Source organism: Rhinopithecus roxellana, chromosome 13 (genome assembly GCF_007565055.1).
Source record: "Rhinopithecus roxellana isolate Shanxi Qingling chromosome 13, ASM756505v1, whole genome shotgun sequence".
NCBI classification, from domain to species: Eukaryota; Metazoa; Chordata; class Mammalia; order Primates; family Cercopithecidae; genus Rhinopithecus; species Rhinopithecus roxellana.
The window spans coordinates 90,860,227-90,882,928 of NC_044561.1; positions in this window are offsets into that span (position 1 = coordinate 90,860,227).

The following is a 22,702-nucleotide window of genomic DNA, read 5'->3' on the forward strand; positions in this document are numbered from 1 at the left end:
TCTTCATAGTGTCAATGTTCTTTACAATTTGGTGTGTTTTTGCAGTGGCTGGTATCCATTGTTCCTTTACATGTTTAGTGCTTCCTTCAGGAGCTCTTGTAAGGCAGGCCTCGTGGTGACAAAATCTCTCAGCATTTGCTTGTCAGTAAAGGATTTTATTTCTCCTTTGCTTATGAAGCTTAGTTTGGCTGGATATGAAAATCTGGGTTGAAAATTTTTTTCTTTAAGAATGTTGAATATTGTCCCCCACTCTCTTCTGGCTTGTAGGGTTTCTGCCAAGAGATCCGTTGTTAGTCTGATGAGCTTTCCTTTGTGGGTAACCTGACCTTTCTCTCTGGCTGCGCTTAACGTTTTTTCCTTCATTTCAACCTTGGTGAATCTTATGATTATGTGTCTTGTGGTTGCTCTTCTTGAGGAGTATCTTTGTGGTGTTCTCTGTATTTCCTGAATTTGAATCTTGGCCTCTCTTGCTAGGTTGGGTAAGTTCTCCTGGGTAATATCCTAAAGAGTGTTTTCAACTTGGTTCCATTCTCCTCGTCACTTTCAGGTACACCAATCAAATGCAGATTTGGTCTTTTCACATAGTCCCATATTTCTTGGAGGATTTGTTTGTTTCTTTTTATTCTTTTTTCTCTAATCTGGTCTTCTCTCTTTATTTCATTAAGTTGATCTTCAATCACTGATATCCTTTCTTCTGCTTGATCAATTCTGCTATTGAAACTTGTACATGCTTCATGAAGTTCCCATGCTGTGTTTTTTCGCTCCATCAGGTCATTTATGTTTTTCTCTACACTGGTTATTCTAGTTAGCAATTTGTCTAACCTTTTTTCAAGGTTCTTAGCTTCATCGCATTGAGTTAGAACATGCTCCTTTGGGTCGGAGGAGTTTGTTATTACCTGCCTTCTGAAGCCTACTTCTGTCAATTCGTCAAGCTCATTCTCCATCCAGTTTTATTCCCTTTCTGGCAAGGAGTTGTGATCCTTTGGAGGAGAAGAGGCATTCTGGTTTTTGGAACTTTCAGCTTTTTTGGGCTGGTTTCTCCCCATCTTTGTGGATTTATCTACCTTTGGTCTTTGACGTTGGTGACATTTGGATGGGGTCTTTGAGTGGATGTGTTATTCCTTTCTGCTTGTTAGTTTTACTTCTGACAGTCAGGACCCTCTACTGCTGGTTTGCTGGAGTTTGTTGGACGTCCACTCGTGACCCTGTTTGCCTGGGTATCACCAGCGGAGGCTGCAGAACAGCAAAGATTGCTGCCTGATCTTTCCTCTGGAAGCTTTGCCCCAGAGGGGCACCTGCCAGATGCCATCCAGAGCTCTCCTGTATGAGGTGTCTGTTGGCCCCTATGGGAGGTATCTCCCAGTCAGGATACATGGGTGTCAGGGACCCACTTGAGGAGGCCGTCTGACCCTTAGCAGAGCTTGAATGCTGTGCTGGGAGGTTCGCTGCTCTCTGCAGAACTGCCAGGCAGGGGTGTTTAAGTGTACTGGAGCTTCACCCATAGCCACCCCTTTTCCCAGGTGCTCTGTTCTAGCGAGATGGGGGTTTTATCTGTAAGTCCCTTACTGGGGCTGCTGCCTTTTTTTCAGAGATGCCCGGCCAGAGAAGAGAAATCTGGTAGTCTGGCCACAGCAGCTTTGCTGAGCTGCAGTGGGCTCTGCCCAGTTCCAACTTCCCTGTGACTTTGTTTACACTGTGAGCGTAAGTCCACTTACTCAAGTCTCAGCAATGTGGATGCCCCTCCCTCTACCAACCTCAAGAGTCCCGGGTCCATCTCAGATTGCTGCTGTGCTGGCAGCGAGAATTTCAAGCCAGTGGATCTTAGTTTGCTGGGCTCCATCAGGGTGGGACCCACCAAGCCAGACCACTTGGCTCCCTGGCTTCAGCATCCCTTTCCAGGGGAGTGAACAGTTCTGTCTCACTGGCATTCCAGGCGCCACTGGGGTACTGAAAAAAAGAACTCCTGAGCTAGTTCGGTGTCTGCCCAAATGACCACCCAGTTTTGTGCTTGAAACCCAGGGCCAGGGTGAAATAGGCACTGGAGGGAATCTCCTGGTTTGAGGTTGCAAAGACCAAGGGACAAATGCAGTGTCTGTGCTGTAGTTCCTCAGGCTCAGTTCCTCATGGTGTCCCTTGGGTAGGGGAGAAAATTCCCCTACCCTTTGCACTTTCTGGGTGAGGTGATGCCCTACCCTGCTTTGGCTTGCCCTCCATGGGCTGTACCCACTGTCCAACCAGTCCCAATGAGATGAACCAGGTACCTCAGTTGGAAATGCGGAAATCACCCTCCTTTTGTGTCGATCTCACTGGGAGCTGCAAACCAGAGCTGTTCCTATTTGGTCATCTTGCCAGCAATCTCCTATTTCTTTTTTTAGTTTTTAATTGATACATCATATTCATGTGTATTATGGGGTGCATGTGATATTTTGTCACATACATAGAATGTGTAATGTTCAAGTCAGGCTAGTTAGGATAATCATCATGAACATTTATTATTTCTACGTGTTAGGAACATTTCAAATCCTCACTTCTGGCTGTTTGAAATATACAATACATTGTTGTTAACTATAGTCATGCTACTCTACTATTGAACACTAGAAATTGTTCCTTCTGTTTAATTTTATGTTTGTACCCATTAACCAGTCTCCCTTCATCTCTTCCTCCCCCCACCCTGCATACACACTCACATCCTTCCTAGCCTCTGGCAACTATCATTCTACTCTCTATTCATGAGATCAACATTTTTAGCTCCCACATATGAGTGAGAACATTCAATATTTGTCTTTCTGTGTCTGGCTTATTTCAGGTAGAATAATGACCACCAGTTCCATTCATGTTGTTGCAAATGACATGATTTCATTCTTTTTTATGGATATACAGCATTTCATTGTGTAAATATACAGTGTTTTTCTTTATCCACTTATCCACTGATGGACACGTAGGTTGATTCCATACTTTCAATATTGTAAATAGTGCTGCAATAAACATGAGATGAATGTATTCCTTTGTTATACAGATTTCCTTCCCTTTGGGTAAATAACCATTAGGGAGATTGCTAGATTGTATGATAATTCTATTTCTAGTTTTTAAAAAAATCCATAGTATTCTCCATAGTGGTTGCACTTATTTACATTTCCAACAACAGTGCCTGAGTGTTTCCTCTTAGCACTGCTTTTGCTGTGTCCCATAGGTTTTGATATGTTGTGTTTCCATTTAATTAGTGTGAAGACTTTTTTAAAAAAATTATTTATTTACTATTTTATTAACCAGGTGGTCTTTCAGGAGCATGTTGATTAATATTTATGTATTTGAACAGTTTGCAAAATTTATCTTGTTATTGATTTCTAGTTTTATTTCATTGTGCTCGGAGAAAATGCCTGACACGATTTTGATGTCAGGTATCTAAATTTGTTGAGGCTTGTTTTGTACCCTAATGTATGTTCTATTCAGAATAATATTCCATGTGCTGATTAGAAGAATGTGTATTCTGCAGCTGTTGAATAAAATGTTCTGTAAATATCTGTTAAGTTCATTTAGTCTAATGTGCAACTTAAATACAATTGTTTTCTGATTGTTTTCTATATCCTTTGTCTTTTATTTTTTACCTTTATGATTTAGTGGTTTTCCGTACTGCTAACATCGTCTTTTTTCTCCCTCATATGTTTGTTTCCTCTACCAGTGAGTTATATGCTCCAGAATGTTTTCATGATAGTAGATTTTATCCTTTTGTTCCGGGTTTAATAATCTCTTGAGCATTTCCTGTAGAACTAATCTAGTGATGATGAATCCCCTCAGTTCTTGCTCATCCAGGAAAGTGTTTCTCCTTCATTTATAAAGAATAACTTTGCTGGGTATAGTATCCTTGGCTTACAGAGTTTTCTTTTTTTTTTTCAGCACTTTGAATATATCATCTAATTTTCTCCTGGCTTGTAAGGTTTCTGCTGAGAAATCTGCTGTTTATCTGATGGAGGTTCCTTTAGGTGTGACTACACACTTTTTCCTTGCTGTTTTTGAATTATCTCACTGTTGTTGATATTTGACAGTATAATTGCCATATTCCCTGGAGAAGACCTTTTCTATTTTATCTACTTTGGAATCTCTAATCTTCTTGTATGTAGGTGTCTAAATCTCTTTGTAGAGTAGAAAATATTCAGGTATTATTTTATCAAATAAGTTTTCTGGGTCCTTGCCTTTTTCATTACTTTCTGAAACTCTCAAAATTCAGAAATTTGGTTACTTCATGATGCCCCGTACATTATGCAGGCTTTCTGTATTTTTTAAATTATTTTTTCCTTATTAGTTTATTTCAATATAACTGTCTTCAAGTTCTGAAATTCTTTTTTCTGTTTGATCTACTGTATTGTTGAAGCTCTCAATTTTGTCTTATTATTTCATGTATTGAATTATTCAGATACAATATTTGTTTCTCTAAATGATATCAGTCTCTTTAGTGAATTTTTCATTTATCCTAAATTGTTTTTTGATTTCTTTGTATTGTTTTTCTGTGTTCTCTTGTAGCTCACTGAGCTTCTTTAATATCATCTTAAATTCTTTTTTAGGCTTTATCTAAATTTATTTTTCTTTGGAATCTGTAGCTGAAGAATAATTCTGCTGTTTTGGGGATGTCTTTTTTTTTTTTTACTTTTCATTTTTATGTGTCCTTTCATTGATATCTGCATACCAGGTTTAAGAGTCACTTTTTTAAAGTTTTTGGATTGGCTTTTTTAGGGAAATAATTTTTTCCTGAAGATAAATTTATGGTGTTGGCTTGGTAGGGCAATTTAGTTTTGATTTTGGATGGGTGCAGTAGTGCATCCTTCACATGATATCTTCAGCATAAATATCATCGGTGGTTTTGTGATTTCCTCAGTGTCTTAGACGGTGGCTGTTTTGGAGGTTATCATGAGGTTTTGCTGGGGACTAGATATCAGGTGGGCCAGTTGTCAGGCCCCAGTGGTGGTAGCATCATGCCAAGTGTGCCTGTCCTTGGGTCCTTTGGTGGCGTATGTGGGCACCAGTGTTAGCAAGTCCAGGAGGGGTAATTCTTAAGCCCATAGATGGCTTGCTCAGGTTCAGGGAGTGGCAACAGTGGGCTATGTCCTTAGGTCCCTGAGCAGCATGCATGGTGTTGACAATGGTACTATCAGTGGCAAGACAACCCTTGGACTTCCAGTCAGCACTTGCTGTTGTCAGCGTTGGGAAAGCCAGACCCTAAACCCCCAGGTGATACGTATGAGTGGTTGCCAACAGTGGCAGTGGTGGCAGGCTGGGTGAGCCCATCTTGAGGGCCCCAGCAAGAGTACTCAGTGCCAGTAATGGTGGATGGTGTGGAGTGATCCCTGGCTTCTGCGTGGCATGCTTCGACACTGGCAGCTGGATTTCTGAGCCTGTTGTTAGGACTCTGGTGGTGTGTATATGCACCTGGGGTAACCAATGAAGTTGGGCAATCTCCAGGTGCCCAAGTGGCATATTTTGACACTGAGCACAGTATCAGCAAGGCAGGCCTATTTTCAGGTTCCCTTGATGGTGTACACAGGCATAGGCTGTGATGGGCAGGGCAGGGCAAACCCCAGGCCTCTGGAAAGCTTGCCAGCCATGGTAGGCTATTATAAGAATGCCTGGTGGTGTGTGTGTGTCTGGACTATCTGATGTTGCAGAACAATCTCAGAGCCCCTAGGCAGCATGCTCAGGCACTGGGAAAGGTGGTTGAACAGGACTGTTCTCATGTACTCTGGTGGTGTGCACAGGGACAGGATGTGGTATGAGGGCGGGGCTATCCCCAGGCTCTAGCTAGGGTGCTTGGGTACTGGTGGCAGTTGTTTCAGTGGATAGGGAAAGTCTGTCCTCAGGATATATGTTTGTGCATGGCAGCTCTGCTGCTGGGAGTTGAGGCAGTGTTGCGATCTGTGGTAGCCTCCCCAGGCAGGCGGGTTTCAGGCTCTGGGATGTTCACACTTTGGTCCCTGGTGGGAGCAGTGGCTGTAGTGGCTGGTAAAGAGAACCAGTCATCAGGTTACATGCAAGTGCACAGAAGTCCTTCTGCTGAAGGGAGCAGGGGTGCTATCACTGCCAGTGGCCCCAAGCAGGAGGGTTTCAGTCTCTGGGAAGTGGGTGCTTTGGCTGTCTCCCCAGTGTACTGCACTGCCCTTTCCTTGGCATGCAGGAAACTGTGTGGGCTAGAGTGCTGGGGACCCTGCAACTTTACTGGGTTCAGTCAGTGTTTCTCAGAACCGCAGCTCTCTCAGTAAACACAGGGGTATGTCAGTGAGGCTCCAGAGATTTGGAGATGCAGGGGTAGTTGGGTCCTAGGAAAGAAAGTGATCTTGTGGGGGCTGGGCTCTCAAAATGGCACCATGCTGTAGCTACCTGGTCCTCAGGAGATATGTGGGACCCAGTGTGAACTTCCTCTCTGGAGCAATGCCATCTTGTGGACTCCAGTGAGCTCTCTATTCCAGTCTTGGGATCTGTGGGGTCAAGAGAGTCTCCTATGGCTAGGATTACAGAAGTCTGTGGTAGAAATATTGACTGCTGGGAATCTCTCATTTTACCTTTTCCCTGCACTGGAAAGGCAGTCTGGACTCCTGGCCAATTACTGGCATCTCTATCTGGTGCCTCAGGTGGTTTTTGTCACCTGCTGGATTCCAGTGTTCTCTCTTAGATGTTCTATTCAAAGTGTGACTATCTACTCACTATTTTGATTATCTTTTGTGGGGAAGTCAAGTGTCCTTTGCCATCTTGACAAAGCTCTAAGTGTTTTTCAATATCAGCGTGGTAAGAAGACAAATCTAAAGACTACCCAAGACAGAATAAAGCCAGATCTCCAAAGACTATGTCATTATTTGAAGAGTGAATTAGATGTACAAAAAGAAAGACTCTCCTTATAGAGTACTAGTAAGGAAATGGCATGTCTTAAACTTGAAGCTAGGTGGAAGAAAAAAAATGATTTAAGATATACTAACTATAAGCAATTCCTTGCTAGCCATGTCCAAACTCATACTCCCTATTTTGTGTGTAAAAGAAAGAAATCAAGTTGAGAATTTATTTTAGAGATTTGAGATGGTAGTGTTCTTTTAAGCTAGGCATGAATAAAACCAATAACTTTTGGACAAATATTCTTCATGGTACTCTTCAAACAACCATCACTGATATAATTCAAAGACTTTGATTGACAGTTAAGCAATTTTAACCACACTCAAAAAAGTGGGTCAGTAGGCTTGAGAGGCAATATAAATAAATAAATAGTAGAAGAAGAATGAGTGACTATGAGAGGAGAGAAAGAGACTATACGAAATGGCCAAGCAGTTTTGAAAAACAAAAACAAATTAAATGTATGTAGATGAGAAAAAAATCATGATTGAAAACTAAAGGTAGAGAATAAATTCAATAAGATATTCCAAAACTTCTCATTTTACAGTGCCCTTAGTGTCTCAGTAATTTTTTTGAGCTAACTTTGGGCCAAAAAAGTCACAAATAGTTTCTATCTATTAAATAGTTAACCTATCTATTAAATAGCTAGGTTCAGAAACTAATGAGTATTTGTTTGTCATAAGAGATTAGTAGCCATTGACAATTAATTTATAAATAAATTTAAAAATAAACAATAACTATTTATTAAATAACCATAATTTTAAAATGAGATATGTCCACCTATTGGTCACTGTACAACTTTCCAAACTGTTGATTCAGATTAAAAATAACCAGCCTCATTTCTTGTTTCACATTGATTGTGTGTGATATTTGTATTTGATCATAACTACTGCAAAGGCATGACTTCAGCAAAATAGATATTGAAACTGTGAACTCGCTCAAGGAAGTCACAGCACAATGTTAACTCTATCGTACGGTTTTGCTGTGGTTCCCTCAAACACCTGAAATATTCTTTGGTTCCTCTATGAGACAAACGTGGCACCTCAGAAAAAATCAGTGCCACTGGGTTTCTTAGTTTGAAAACTATATATTTAGACACTGCTGAATAGAAAATTTTGGAGAATTCAAATATAAATCTGAACACATTACCCAGAATGCAGCTCAGAGTATCAAGAAGAGTCAAGAAGTAGCTCAACAAGATAGATTTGGTGAAAAGATGTTCGAAAACCGGAGAAAAGAAGTGAGAATGCAGTGTAAAGGCAATATTTAGAACACAGTATCTGATAATTTTTTTAGAATTAAATTAAGTCTAATAATCATTACATTTAAGAAATGCAATGAATTTCAAGTAAAATTTGCAATTAAAAGAACATTACCACCTGGACATGTAATACTAAAATTGAAGGACATAAAAATTTTTTAAAAGTTCTAAAAACTATAGAGACCAGAGATAAATCAGATTGATGCTTACTTCTTACACATTAATAGTGGAAGCCAGATACAGCAAAAATGGTATTTTTAAAATATTAAGAGTAAAATGCTGGTCAACTAGACTTTTCCAAACAGTGACATAGTCTTTCAGAAATAATGGCAAAATAAGACCCTTTAAACATTAACACAGACTAAGTGTTCCAGTAAAATACTCTTGATATAATGTCTTCTGAAAGATGGTCTTTGGGAAGAAAGAAAATGCAAAAATAAATTATGAGTAAATAAATTGTTCTAGTAAATAAATTGTTGTGGATAAATATAATCAAACACTGTGTGTCGAAACAATGACAATGCCTTAATCGATGATGACTGATAGGGTTTTCCTGTGTCCCCATCCAAATCCCATCTAGAAATGTAGTTCCCGTAATCCCCACATATTGCGGAAGGGACCCAGTGGGAGGTAATTGAATCGTTGGAGCAGTTACTCCCATGCTGTTCTCATGTTAGTGAGTGAGTTCTCGTGAGATCTGATGGTTTTCTAGGGGGCTTTACCCCTTTGCTCACCACTTCTCTCTCCCGCCACCATGTGAAGGGAGATGTGTTTGCTTCCCCTTCCTGGTAAGTTTCCTTAGGCCTCCCTAGTCCTGTGAAACGGTGAGTCAATTAAATCTCTTTCCTTCAGAAATTACCCAGTCGGAGGGAGTTCTTTACAGGAGAGTGAGAAAGGACTAATACAATGCCACAATAAGTTATCCAGTATTTTAATTCTAACAACAGCATTCAAATGAGAATGGGAGTTAATTAATATTAAAATGTTGCACATTATTTATAGTTTTGGGGCAGTGCATTAAAATACTGATAAATTTTACACAGTTTTAAGATAACCATTGATGATAAAACACCTAGGGTACCTACTAAAGGATTATATAAAAGTGCTATACTTTCAAACCTAGTGCAGAGAAAATAAATAAAATCAGTAAAACTAGACACAAACACACACACACACAAACACACATACACCCCAAATTCCCCTCACTAATAAATTAAAGGAAAAGAATTAAAGATAATGTTAACAGACACAGAACGTGTTTTGCTAAATTTTTACATTCATTTATGATGAAAATGCAATGCAAATGGACACTGGGAGGGAAGTCCTTAATCTGTTAGGAATATGCACAACAACCTACCACACACATAAGGTAATATTGAAAATTTAAAGCATTTCCTTTTAAGAGAGAAGAAATACAGACTCACTTAGTATCACTACTTGCATTCTATATTGTTCTGAAGATGCTAGCTTGTGCACTAAGACAAGAAAAAGATATAACGATCGTTTACTGATTGGAAAAGAATAGAATAATCATTAATCACAGTTGATAGATTGTAAACTTGCAAAATGCAAGCAGTATATAGATAACTTGTTACAATGAACAAATCAGTGTAGCAAATTCTCTAGCAATAAAATCATATACGTAATTATATCATGATTGGTATAATGCAGTTGTTGCATATAATTGCATTTTTATTCAAAAGCATCACAAAATTGGAAATCATAATTTAAAAATGATTCAATTTATAATTGTTAGAGAACATAAAGTTCCTGGGAATAAATCTAACAAAATATATTAAAGCCCTTTATGGAGGAAAACTATAAATCTTTATTAAGAAGTATTTAAGTGAAACCAACAAATGAAACTTATGTCATATTCTTAATTGGCTAGCCATAAGTAGAAAGCTGAAACTGGATCCTTTCCTTACTCCTTATACAAAAATTAATTCAAGATGGATTAGCGACTTAAATGTTAGACCTAATACCATAAAACCCCTAGAAGAAAACCTAGGTAATACCATTCAGGACATAGGCATGGGCAAGGACTTCATATCTAAAACACCAAAAGCAATGGCAACAAAAGCCAAAATTGACAAATGGGATGTAATTAAACTAAAAAGCTTCTGCACAGCAAAAGAAACTACCATTAGAGTGAACAGGCAACCTACAGAATGGGAGAAAATTTTTGCAATCTACTCATCTGACAAAGGGCTAATATCCAGAACCTACAAAGACTCAAACAAATTTACAAGAAAAAAACAAACAACCCCATCAAAAAGTGGGCAAGGGAATATGAACAGACATTTCTCAAAAGAAGACACACATACAGCCAACAGACACATGAAACAATGCTTGTCATCTCAGGCCATCAGAGAAATGCAAATCAAAACCACAATGAGATACCGTCTCACACCAGTTAGAATGGCAATCATTAAAAAGTCAGGAAACAACAGGTGCTGGAGAGGATGTGGAGAAATAGGAACACTTTTACACTGTTGGTGGGATTGTAAACTAGTTCAACCATTATGGAAAACAGTATGGCGATTACTCAAGGATCTAGAAGTAGAAGTACCATATGACCCAGCCATCCCATTACTGAGAATATACTCAAAGGATTATAAATCATGCTGCTATAAAGACACATGCACATGTATGTTCATTGTGGCACTATTCACAATAGCAAAGACTTGGAATCAACCCAAATGTCCATCAGTGACAGACTGGATTAAGTAAATGTGGCATATATACACTATGGAATACTATGCAGCCATGAAAAAGGATGAGTTTGTGTCCTTTGTAGGGACATGGATGCAGCTGGAAACCATCATTCTCAGCAAACTATCACAAGAACAGAAAACCAAACACCACATGTTCTCACTCATAGGTGGGAACTGAACAATGAGATCACTTGGACTCAGGAAGGGGAACATCACACACTGGGGCCTATTATGGGGAAGGGGGGAGGCGGGAGGGATTGCACTGGGAGTTATACCTGATGTAAATGACGAGTTGATGGGTGCTGACGAGTTGATGGGTGCAGCACACCAATATAGCACAAGTATACATATGTAACAAACCTGCACGTTGTGCACATGTACCCTAGAACTTAAAGTATAATAATAAAAAATATTTAAAAAAATAAAAAGAAGCTGGGAAGGGTTCAGAGCTGGAAGAATAAGGAGAGGTTGATTAATAGATGCAAAAATACAGCTAGATAGGAGGAATAAGTTCGAGTAGTCTACAGCACTGTAGTTTTCATGCAGTTAACAATAGTTTATTGTATATTTTTAAAAAGCTAGTAGAGAGGATTTTGAGTGTTCCCACCGGAAAGAAAAGATATGTTTGAGGTGGTACTTGTGCTAATTACACTGATTTGATCACTACACATTGTGTACATGTATCAGCATATCACTCTATATTCCATAAATATGTGCAACTATTATGAGTCTACTACAAATAAAAGGAAAAAAATTAAAAAAATTATAAAAATACAATTATTCTTCCCAAATGAAGTGTATCAAGTGTCAGCAAACTTTATAAAAGGCAAGATAGTAAATAGTATATTCTCTGCAGGTCGCAGAATTGCTGTCACACTTAACTAAACTCTTCTTTTGTAACTTGAAAGCAACTGTTGACAATAGGTAAAGAAATTGATGTGGCTGTGTTCTGATAAAACTTTATTTACAAAGTGAGTTAAAGAGACAGCAGGCCAGGTTTGGCCTATCAGTTGTTGTCTGCTAACTCCTAATTTAATTTATGTAATCTATCTTTAGTGCAATTCTAATCAAAATCTATAAGAGTGTGAGTGTGTGTGTGAGTGTGCATATAACTTAATATGATAATTCTTATTGCTCTGTGACCAAGTACTGAGCAAAAGTGACCAAGATATTCCCAGAAAATAACAAAGCAACTTATCCTACCATAAGTAAAGATATTACAAACTTAGAGCTATTAAGACAGTATGCCATTGGCATTATATTGTCAAGTAGATAAATGGAATAGAATATAAAATACAGAGTTTTCTATATGAGAGAAGTGACATTGCAGATTGCAGCTGAGTGGATTAGCCACTTGTTATCTGATGCCGACATAATAATTTATCAGTATGAAAACAGAATGAAATTGGATTCTTACCTTAATTCACAGGCAAAATTTAAATATGTATGAATTATAGGCTTTAAAATTCAAGGTACGTTTTTAAATATTGAGAATAAAATATTAGGATATCCTTTTTATCCTGGAGTAAGGGAATATTTCTTAAGACAGAAAAAGACAAATCTTAAAGGAAAATCTTAAAATTATTTTAAGGTCATACCATCTGTTCATTAAAAACATCTTAATAGGAGTTAGAAGATAAACAACCATTTGTGGTGAAAATTTTTACACATACAAGAAAAAAACAGCCTTTATTATCTGGGAGATATTAATAACCGCTACTTTTCATTAAAAACAGAAAAACAGCATGATCCAAAAATGCTGAAAAGATATAAATGGGCATTTCACATAATAGGTATCATAAATGGAGGAAAAACTTTGGGGAAGATGATTATTCTCAATAATTACCTGGGAAATGCAAATGAAATCCACAGGGCAGTATTATAAAAAAGCAAATAATAATAATAAGCAACTAAAATAGAATATCAAGATTTGACAGATATATGATGTTGAAAATATAAACTGTTGGATTCAATTTAGAATATACTTTGGAATTAACCATTAAGGTTGCAGATATTTACACACTATGATCCAGAAATCCCATTACCAGGCAACTAGAACAATGATTACTTGCCTATACTAGGTACACATAAAAAAAAAATCAATATTGTTTTCAAAAGCAAAATACTACAAATTACCCTAATGTAGTATTCATTTCACAGAATGGATGGATAAATTTAGGTATATTCATATAATGGAATTCTCTACAGCAGTGCAAGTGAAATAATTACAGATAGCCATATCGGTATGGATATATATTAAAATGATAGTATCGAGAAAAGGAAACAGTCTCAGATATAAAAGAAAAGGTACATTGGATTCTATATATTTAATGGTTAAATATGCAAAATAAAGCAATGTGCACTTAAACATGCATCAATATATGTTAAAACTATTTTCAAACAGGAAGCATAACTATAAAACACAGGAAATTGGTTAAAGGTGGGTGGGAGGAAAGAAATGTATAAAGAAATGCTGAGCAGAGTTTAAAAGGTTTTGATAATTTTCTGTTTTATGAATTGCATAGTAGGTATACATGTGTTCATTGAATTATTCTTACATGTATTATAGATCCTTATTGTGTGAATTAATAATAATAATAATCTATGACATAACATGAACCACAAAGAAGTAAAAGCTTAAGCAAAACGTCAATGTAAAACTAAAGCAGCAGGATGTAAGGAAGCATTACTTGCAGCATGCTAAGCTTCAATGTATTTCTAAAAATTTTTTAAACTGTTTTCAATTTAAAAGTTCACCAGGATAGGAGTGTTTGACCCTACCTCCTGTAATGTCACTCTAAAATGCCTGTGAAGACTCAGCAAAAAATGGAGACTTGCAATTTCACTGAAACCTTAGGTTACAAACAGCATACTACCAGCATCTGAAAGAAAGGCTACCAATTTTAAATTGATGCAGCAATATTAAGGAAAAAGCAATTTGTAAAGGAAGGTTTGCAGCATACAGAAGAGTAGTCACTAATCAAAGTGAAGATAAGATGTTCCATGCCTTTAGCACCCTCACTGCACATCAGATTCCGTGAGGAGTTGTAAAAACAAAATAAACAAAAGTCTTAATAGATGATGTCCAGCTTGTTTTGTCCTAGACAAATAGAATCAGAATCTGAGAGTGAGTCCCAACTTTTTAAAATCTTTTCACTGTGACTCTAATGTGCATTTAGCTATTTGCTGGTCTAAGTGTTCCAGTTTCATCTCTTTATGAAAGAAACTCATAGGACTTGTAATGCACATATGATTGCAGAAGACATATGTGAGTGTATATACATATAATTTTATTTTCAAATCTTTTACAGTTTTCTCACAGATCTCTAAATCAAATGCAACATTGCTAATTTAAACAATTTTCCTTTGAGTCTTTGGAAGTAATCAGCTTTGCTCTCACAGAAATAATACCTTTCTCTTTTACCCTTCATATTTTACTGTTTTACATAACAATTGAATTATGTATAGTAACAAATATGTTAACAATTATAGTAGCAAGTGTAGATGGTGATACCAGTTTTGGGAACAAATACTGTTAATCTTGGGAAGCATTAAAGAGAAGCATGAGTAATCCTAGGGAATAAGCTGCTAACCACCAGTGCTTGGTATCCTGTGGGCATCGGTGTTTTTGCAGAAGAAATAGAGTCTTCATTAGTAGAATGTGGAGATTATTTAAGAAAGAGTAAACAGCACAATAAAATATCTGAGTCAATATGGTATTTTAAAAATCATTATTAAACAGGGGTGGAGGAGAAATTTTGGAATGATCCCATTTGAGTAGGGTATTAGGAGAATACAGTCCCTCAGGGCTGCAAAACTCCATGACATACTACCTTGCTTGTATGAGGAATTTTGCTGGGTTGTAAGAAAAGGAAAAGCAACCTGTTCTGAAAGTGTGAATCTGAGGATGGGAAATGATCAGACCCAGGTGGAGAAGAAGCAGAGTTAAGGACAATTCACAAATGTGGTCTGTCTGTATTTCCTCTCCTTTGAGGATGACTTAAAATGGAATACAAATTACATATAAACTATACAACACAGTGCATTATCAAGAAAGTGAAGTATTTTTCTGAGCTTAGAGGAGGAGAAAACCTTCAAGATGTCTGTTAGGTAAGTATAAACCAGTGGATGCTCATAGGAAAGTTTTGCTGGTGACATGGTTTATGGAACATCACCTGTGTTTTTCTAGTCATTTATTTTTGTCTTTCTGGTTGTCGCTGTTTTGGTTTGCATCTTCCCAAAAGCAGACTTAGAGAGAATTTCAGTGCACGTAGTTACTGGAGTGGCCATCTCAAGAAACAGTGGTTCAGGAGTAGAGAGACGTAAAGCAGAGAGAGGAAGGTAGTTAATAAAGAGTTAATTATAGAAAGTGTTTCTTTTGGGGTGATTAAAATGTTGTAAAATTGATCCTGGTAATGACTGCACAACCTGCAAATATACTAAAAATAATTATATTGTATAGTATAAGTGGGTAAATTTTATGGTCTGTAAATTGTCTCAGTAAAGCTGTTTTTTTTTTTTTTTTTAAGAGCGAGCTAGCAATGACTTTACCACTGTAGCATCATTAGCAGCATTGTGCTGGAGAACTCTGGAAGACAGTGTAGGGCACTCCACTGGGTTCTTCCCACCTAATGGGAGGGAGCTGGGGCATTTATCCACCAAATCCTCATTCATTATTGATCCAAGGCTGTTTCTGGGGTTATTAGCTTTTAAGGCCATACATGTATTGCTCAGAATTTAGGCCAAGTGTGCTCCTGCAGGCCAGGCAAAGAGTCACAGGTGTTCATTCTAAGCTCTCTTAGGTGTATGTGCATGAGGGCCAGGACAATACGAGAGCTCTGGTGGCATCCTTCCTATGGACAGCATCTTGTGCTAAAAAGAGAACACCGAAGATGTCCTCTGTATCCTCTGCCTAGTGGTACTTTTGTGATTGTGGTTTTCTCAGTTGTGAGCAATTTGTAGGAAAAAAAAAAAAAAAACTGCCTTTCCTCCATCCTTCTAGGTTCTTTAGATGAGCTACAAAGTAAATTGATGTAAAGCAGATTAAAGGGAGAAAAGGTATATAAATGCACCGGGACATCACATGAAAGAAAAGTGAACACCCGACACCCCAGAGATGGAGAAGCCTATATAACCTGAGTTAAAGGAAAAGGGATTTGGGGTTTCTGGGAGAATGGTGATGGCGTGTGTTATGGGAGGGTGAGGCAAGGAATTGTGTGTTGAATAAAGATTGTCTTGTTATGTAGATAAAACATCTTTTAGGGAATAAAAGTGGTCTGAAGCAGCCCTCTTCCTGATACCAATACTTTACAATGTAGATTTTCCTTACAGTTATAAATTTCTTTTACAAAAGAACAGCTTTTCAGAGCTACTCCTGTTTCTACAGTTTCTCAAAATAACCAGCTTGAAACATGTCACAAGGATATATTTTGAGTTGGCATATTCTGGTCTCCTACAGTCATATTTTAGGGTGGTGTGTCCTGAGTCCAAACAAATGGGATGCACCACATGACGTCTGTTCTCTACAGCCATGCAATTTTGGCACCTGTATTTTATTTAATGGTTCAGGAAGGACTTAATGGATAATATTATATGGGACAAGACGTTGGAGACAACCAGGTGTGTTGTATGACTGTTAAGAAGTTTTTTGCTGGTTAGTATGTAATCAAAACCTTCAAGATGTCTATTAGGTGATCTTCGGTGGCCCAATGGCATACATATTTGGCATACAATTCCCAAAAATAGACATTAAAGCTGTTGCCATTTGCTTTTTCTGATTATCTTTCTATTTATTACTTATGGGGAACAGAATATGTTAGTGATAGAGAGAGGCATGTGGCTGAATTGGGGTGTTGGAGGTGACTTGATGTAATCATGAACACTCACATTATCTATTTTTAGGATACCAGTAGACATCACAAGTTTAAACAATTTCCCAAATGACTTCGAACCACAGAAAAAAGATACAAATGAAAAGATAAAAAAATATAGAATTGAGGACAGAGAATTAGCCTAAAACTTGAAAGTATAATACAGGATAAAACATGGAAAATTAACACATAAGTAAAACTAAAAAATCTCTTCTGGCCCCAAACCAACTTGCATAAAAATACTGAAACCTGTTAATTTTAGGTAAGTGTCAACAAACATAGAAAAATTAATTAAATATTACAAAAAGATATTGTCAACTTCCAAGGAGAAACAACAGGTCTCAAGAAAACCCCAAGTATTTAGCAAAATGGAGATTCCTTTTGCGAAACAGTAAATGACTGAGAGTAAAGCAATCACAACTGACCAGTTTTGTGGGAAAAATGTTACCTAATTCGTATTTTGCAGCTACTCTTTATTTAACACCTGTAAGCTACAGAAAGGATGTTATTTATTGAAGAGGTCAGATTCTAAAATGCCCGTGTACCATCCTTGAAAACATGACTTCACTAAAGTGCCAAGCAGCTACAGGAGAAATCCTAATCAACATTCAAGAATGCGTAGACAGGGCGTACAATTGCAGGTGATGAACACTGAGAAAAGTTAAAATAAAATGTTTTATGAAATTCTGAGAAACTTGAGCACAAAATTGAAAGTCAATTCCAGTTTTTCTTTTTGAAAGATATTACTGTTATATTAAAATATTGTAAAATTATAATTATATAGCTCTGAACATATATATCATAAAAGTACGTAGCAGAATATCGGAAAATAGCAAGTAGAACAAAAATGTGCCAAATTGCTCTTCCAGCAGGGAAGAAAATCATAGTTTATTATATTGTTCTTAACTTTAATGCATAAAGGATTGCAGGTTGAAGAATATTTTTTAAAATCTTAAGTATAACCATGAAGGATTTTATATAGAAAATGTATATATCAAAAAGAGAAAAAATAAAATAAAAACATAAGCCATATAGCAAATGAGAAACTGCAAATGAAGCCACAATGAAGCATGTAATAATAATAAGCAGAAAGAAAGTTGTCAGATACAATATGCATATCAATTCTGACAATAAACACAAATGAGTCAAACTACTATACTAAAATGTAGACATTCGCAGATGGATCATAAAGCAAAAGCCCAACTATTTGTGGTCTACGACAGATAACTAAAATAAAATGATTAAAAAGGTAAAACAGAAAGTGATGGGCAAATTTAACCAGAGAAATGCAATCTAAGTAAACAGAGAGATGACAATATAAATATCAGACAAAGTAAAATTCAAAGCAGAAGGCATGCTAACAGTACAAAGGGAATTGTTGCATGCAAATTATAATCCTCATGAGTCTGTATGTGCTGAAAAACAGAATATCAAAATAGACACAACCCTAACTGAGGAAACAAGAGATATACACAGAAGCACACAGATTTGGGAGGATTTATCATACTTCTTTAATTTTTGACAGATCAACTAGACACTAAAATAAATAAGAAAATAGATGATGAGAAAGACTTGTGAGGAGAGCCACAGCATCCCTGAAGAGCTCTGATATTGCTTTTCTCTGTAGGCCAAATCTTACTGTAGTAGCCACAGTCAGTCAATTGGAAAACTTAAATGCAGTAGGAATAATTGGATCCCGAATTGGCAGGGGTCAAATGGCAGCACTCAACTGTCAAAGGCAAGGTGGGCATAGTTACTGTCATGAACAACAGAGGCAAAGGAAAAATCAGAATGCTCCGACTCATGTAGATCTATGGCATTGGCTGGTTAAGTGTGGTGCTCTTAGATGTGAAATAAATAGGAAGCCTACTAAAACTGTACTTGATCTGTATAAGCAGAAAGCTTTCTGGTCAAGTGAACAAAACTCTAACTTGAATTATATCAATGAGAATCATGACTCCTCAATCAATTCTCAAACTTGAGCCAGTTTACAGACCTACACAACCTCTTAAATGAAGGAAAGCCTGGGTCACCTCCAGGAAGGACCCCAGTACACTTCCAAAAATGTATACAGTTACTCTTTCTCTCATCCCTCCTGAAAGAGACCTTACAGACTTTTTCCAGGGTAAATGTGTATTGGGGAAAAGGAAAGCATCAGACCTTTCAGGGACTACTGGGACATCGGCTCTGAACTGACCTTGATTCTAGTAGACCAGAAACGTCACTGTGGCCCTCCAGATACAGTAAGAGCTTATGAAGCTCAGGCCAACAATGGTGTTTTAGCTCAGTTCTGACTCACAATGGGTCCAGTGGGTCCCTAACCACTCTATGACTATTTCTCCAGTTCCAGATGCAAAATTTGAATAGATGCACTTAGCTGTTGGTAGAATTTGCACATTGGTTCCCTAATCTATTATTGGAAAGACCACATGATAGTTAATTAGTACTGCCTCTAACCAGGAAAATGATAAATAAAAAAACAATACCACATACCTAGATGGATTGCAGAAATTAGTGCCACCATCAAGGTCTTAAAAGATGCAGGGGTGGTGATTCCAACCACATCACCATTAAATTTTTCTATATGGCCTAGATCTTGGAGAATAATAGTGGCTTATTGTAGGCTTAACCAATGGTGAATTCCATTGCGGTGGCTGTACCAGCTATGGTTTCACTGTTTGAACAAATTAACATGTCTTCTTGTACTTGGTACATAGCTATTGGACTGGCGATTGCCTTTTTCTATATAGCTTTCCATAAGGCCCACCAGAAGCAGTTTGCTTGTGGCTGGCATGGCTAAACATACCTGCACTGACCTACCTCAGGGGCATATCAACTCTCCAGCTCTATGTCACAATTTAGTTTGCAGGGATCTTGATTACCTTCTCCTTTCACAAGATATTACCCTGATCCATTATGTTAATGGCATTATGCTGATGAAACCTAGTAAGCATGAAGTAGCAATTACTCTAAACTTATTGGTAAGACATTTACACATCAGAGGATGGGAAATACAGCTTATTAAATTTCAGGGGCCTTCTCCCTCAGTGAAATTTCTAGGGGTCCAGTGGTTTCAGCCATGTCAAGAATCCCTTCTAAGATGAAGGATAAGAAGCTGCTTCTAGCTGCTCCTACAACCAAGAGAGAGGCACAATGTCTAGTGGGCCTATTTATATTTTGGAGGGAACACATTCCTCATTTTGGTGTATTACTTCAGCCCATCTACCGACAGACCTGAAAAGCTGCCAGTTTTGAGTAGGGCCCAGAACAGGAGAAGACTCTGCAACAAGTCCAGGTGGCTGTGCAAAGTGCTCTGCCATTTGGGCCAATGGTCCAATAGATCCAATGGTGCTTGAGGCGTCAGTAGCAGACAGGGATGCTGTTTGGAGCCTTTGGCAGGACTCTATAGGTGAATCACAGCAGAGTGCCTTAGGATTTGGGAACAAAGCCCTGTCATCATCTGCAAATACCTACTCTCCTTTTGAGAGGCAGGTCTTAGTTTTCCTTAGTAGAAAATGAACACTTAACCATGGGCCACCAAGTTACCATCTGACGTGAGCTTCCTATCATAAATTGGGTGTGCATGACAGCACTCTACTATCAAATTGAAGTGGTATATACAGGGTTCTGGGACTCAAGGACTTACACCAGGGTTTTCAGGCCTTTAGCCTCGGACTGCAAATTACACTATCAGTTTCCCTGGTTCTGAGGCTCTCAGGGGCTTAAGCTGAATGATGCTACCAGCATCTCTGGGTCTCCAGCCTTCAGACAGACTTTCATGGGACTGCTCACCTTCCCTAATTGCATGAGTGAATTCCTCTAAAGAATCCCATCTATCTATCTATCTATCTATCTATCTATCTATCTATCTATCTATCTATCATCTTTCTGAAGAATACTGACTAACACAGATTTATTGTATAAAAATAAATGAGATTGCTTTTCTCCCAAATATCCATGGATTGTTGGTAAAATATCATTTGTGCACTAGGTTCCAAAGAAAATAGATGCCAAAACATAGGCCTTGGTGTGGTGGCTCACACCTGTAATCCCAAGACTTTGGGAGACTGAAGTGGATCACTGGAGGCTAGGAGTTCCAGGGAAGCCTGACCAACATGGTAAAACCCCAACTCTACAAAAATTAGTCAGGCATGCTGGCACATGCTTGTAACCCCAGTTACTCAGGAGGCTAAGACAGGAGAATCACTTGAGCCCAGGAGGTGGAGATTGCAGTGAGCCAAGATCGCACCACTATACTCCAGCCTGGGCAATACAGGGAGACACTGTCTTAAAAAATAATAATTATACACACACACACACACACGCACACACACACACACATAATTTATAGGTTTCTTCTATAAATCACACCACCAGCATATGGGTACCAAGGAAGTCCTTCATTTGACTGGGAACAATTCAAACTTTATTGGCTCCTCTCCTAAGAAGTGACTTTAGCTTTCTGTGAGACTCCCTTGTAAGTATTCCTGACATTCCTTAGAATTTTGCTCCTTTGTTCTTGCATACAGTTCTCTTATTTGTGTGTGTGGAGGGTGGGGGGAGGTGAGTTCCCCTATATATCTTGTCTTAAATGAATAAAATAACATGTAAATCTATTATTATATCCAGATGATATTATTAAATATCTAGAAAGTCTAAGAGAATCAATGGAAAACTATGACCAATAAATAATGTTGTTATATATCAGGGTATAAAATAAAAACAGGGGAAATCATTCCTTCATATGTACAAACAGTGATCAGTTAGAATACGTAATGAAAAACATACTCACTTACATTTAGAATAACACCACACTAAACATAGTAAGAGATGTGCAAACTATATAGGAGGAACGCATTAAAACACAACTTGAAAAAAAATGGATCTGAGAAAATGGAAAGAGCAGATTCTTGCATGAGAATATTCTACATCATGATGAGTCCAAAGATCTCTAAAATAATTTATCAATTTAACATAACTGGGATAAAAATGTCAACAGGTCTCTATCATTCGCCTCAGGACTATTCAGACTGATTTTAAATACATATAGTAAATGAACTAGCAATATTATTAAGGAAATCTCTACATATGAAGAACAGTGAAAGGGACCAAGCTCTATCTCAAGATAAAGCATACCAGGAAAACTCACGATTTAAAATAGTACAGCATTGGCACATGAATAGTCAGACAAATGGAACACAGCAGGATGTTCAGACACCTGTAGTTTCAGATACACGGAGTATGTAGAATATGTTTAAGGCAGTATCTCAATCTAGTGGGAAAGAAGATATATAATATAAATACATATATTCAATAAATGATATTGGTAACTATTGGAAAAAGAACAGTGTTAGGACCATACTTTATGTAGTAAACTAAAATAAGCCTCAAATAGAGTGAATTATTGAAGGAACTGAAGTAAAATATGGTCACATTATTTTACAAATTTGGAGTAGGGAATTCCTTTATAGACATGATTCAGAACCAAAGACGTAACAGATAAATACGGGTGATAAATAACAAAAAAAAAAAAATAAAGTCCTACATGAAAAAAATGGGAAAGATCAAGTGAAGAATAACAACCTGTTTTAAAATGTTGGTAACTGATACAAAAGACAAAGGACTTGTACCTGGATATACATAGTAAAATTCCAATAATCTTAAAAGACAGCAATCTGGTGATAAACTAGGTAAAGGTATGAACAGATAAATAAGAGTTAACAGAATAAAATACAAATGGCCCTTAAACCATTTGTACACTCTTCCTCATGAAAGTGAAATGTACGGCCGGGCGCGGTGGCTCAAGCCTGTAATCCCAGCACTTTGGGAGGCCGAGGCGGGTGGATCACGAGGTCAGGAGATCGAGACCCTCCTGGCTAACACGGTGAAACCCCGTCTCTACTAAAAATACAAAAAAAAAAAAACTAGCCGGGCGAGGTGGCGGGCGCCTGTAGTCCCAGCTACTCGGAGGCTGAGGCGGGAGAATG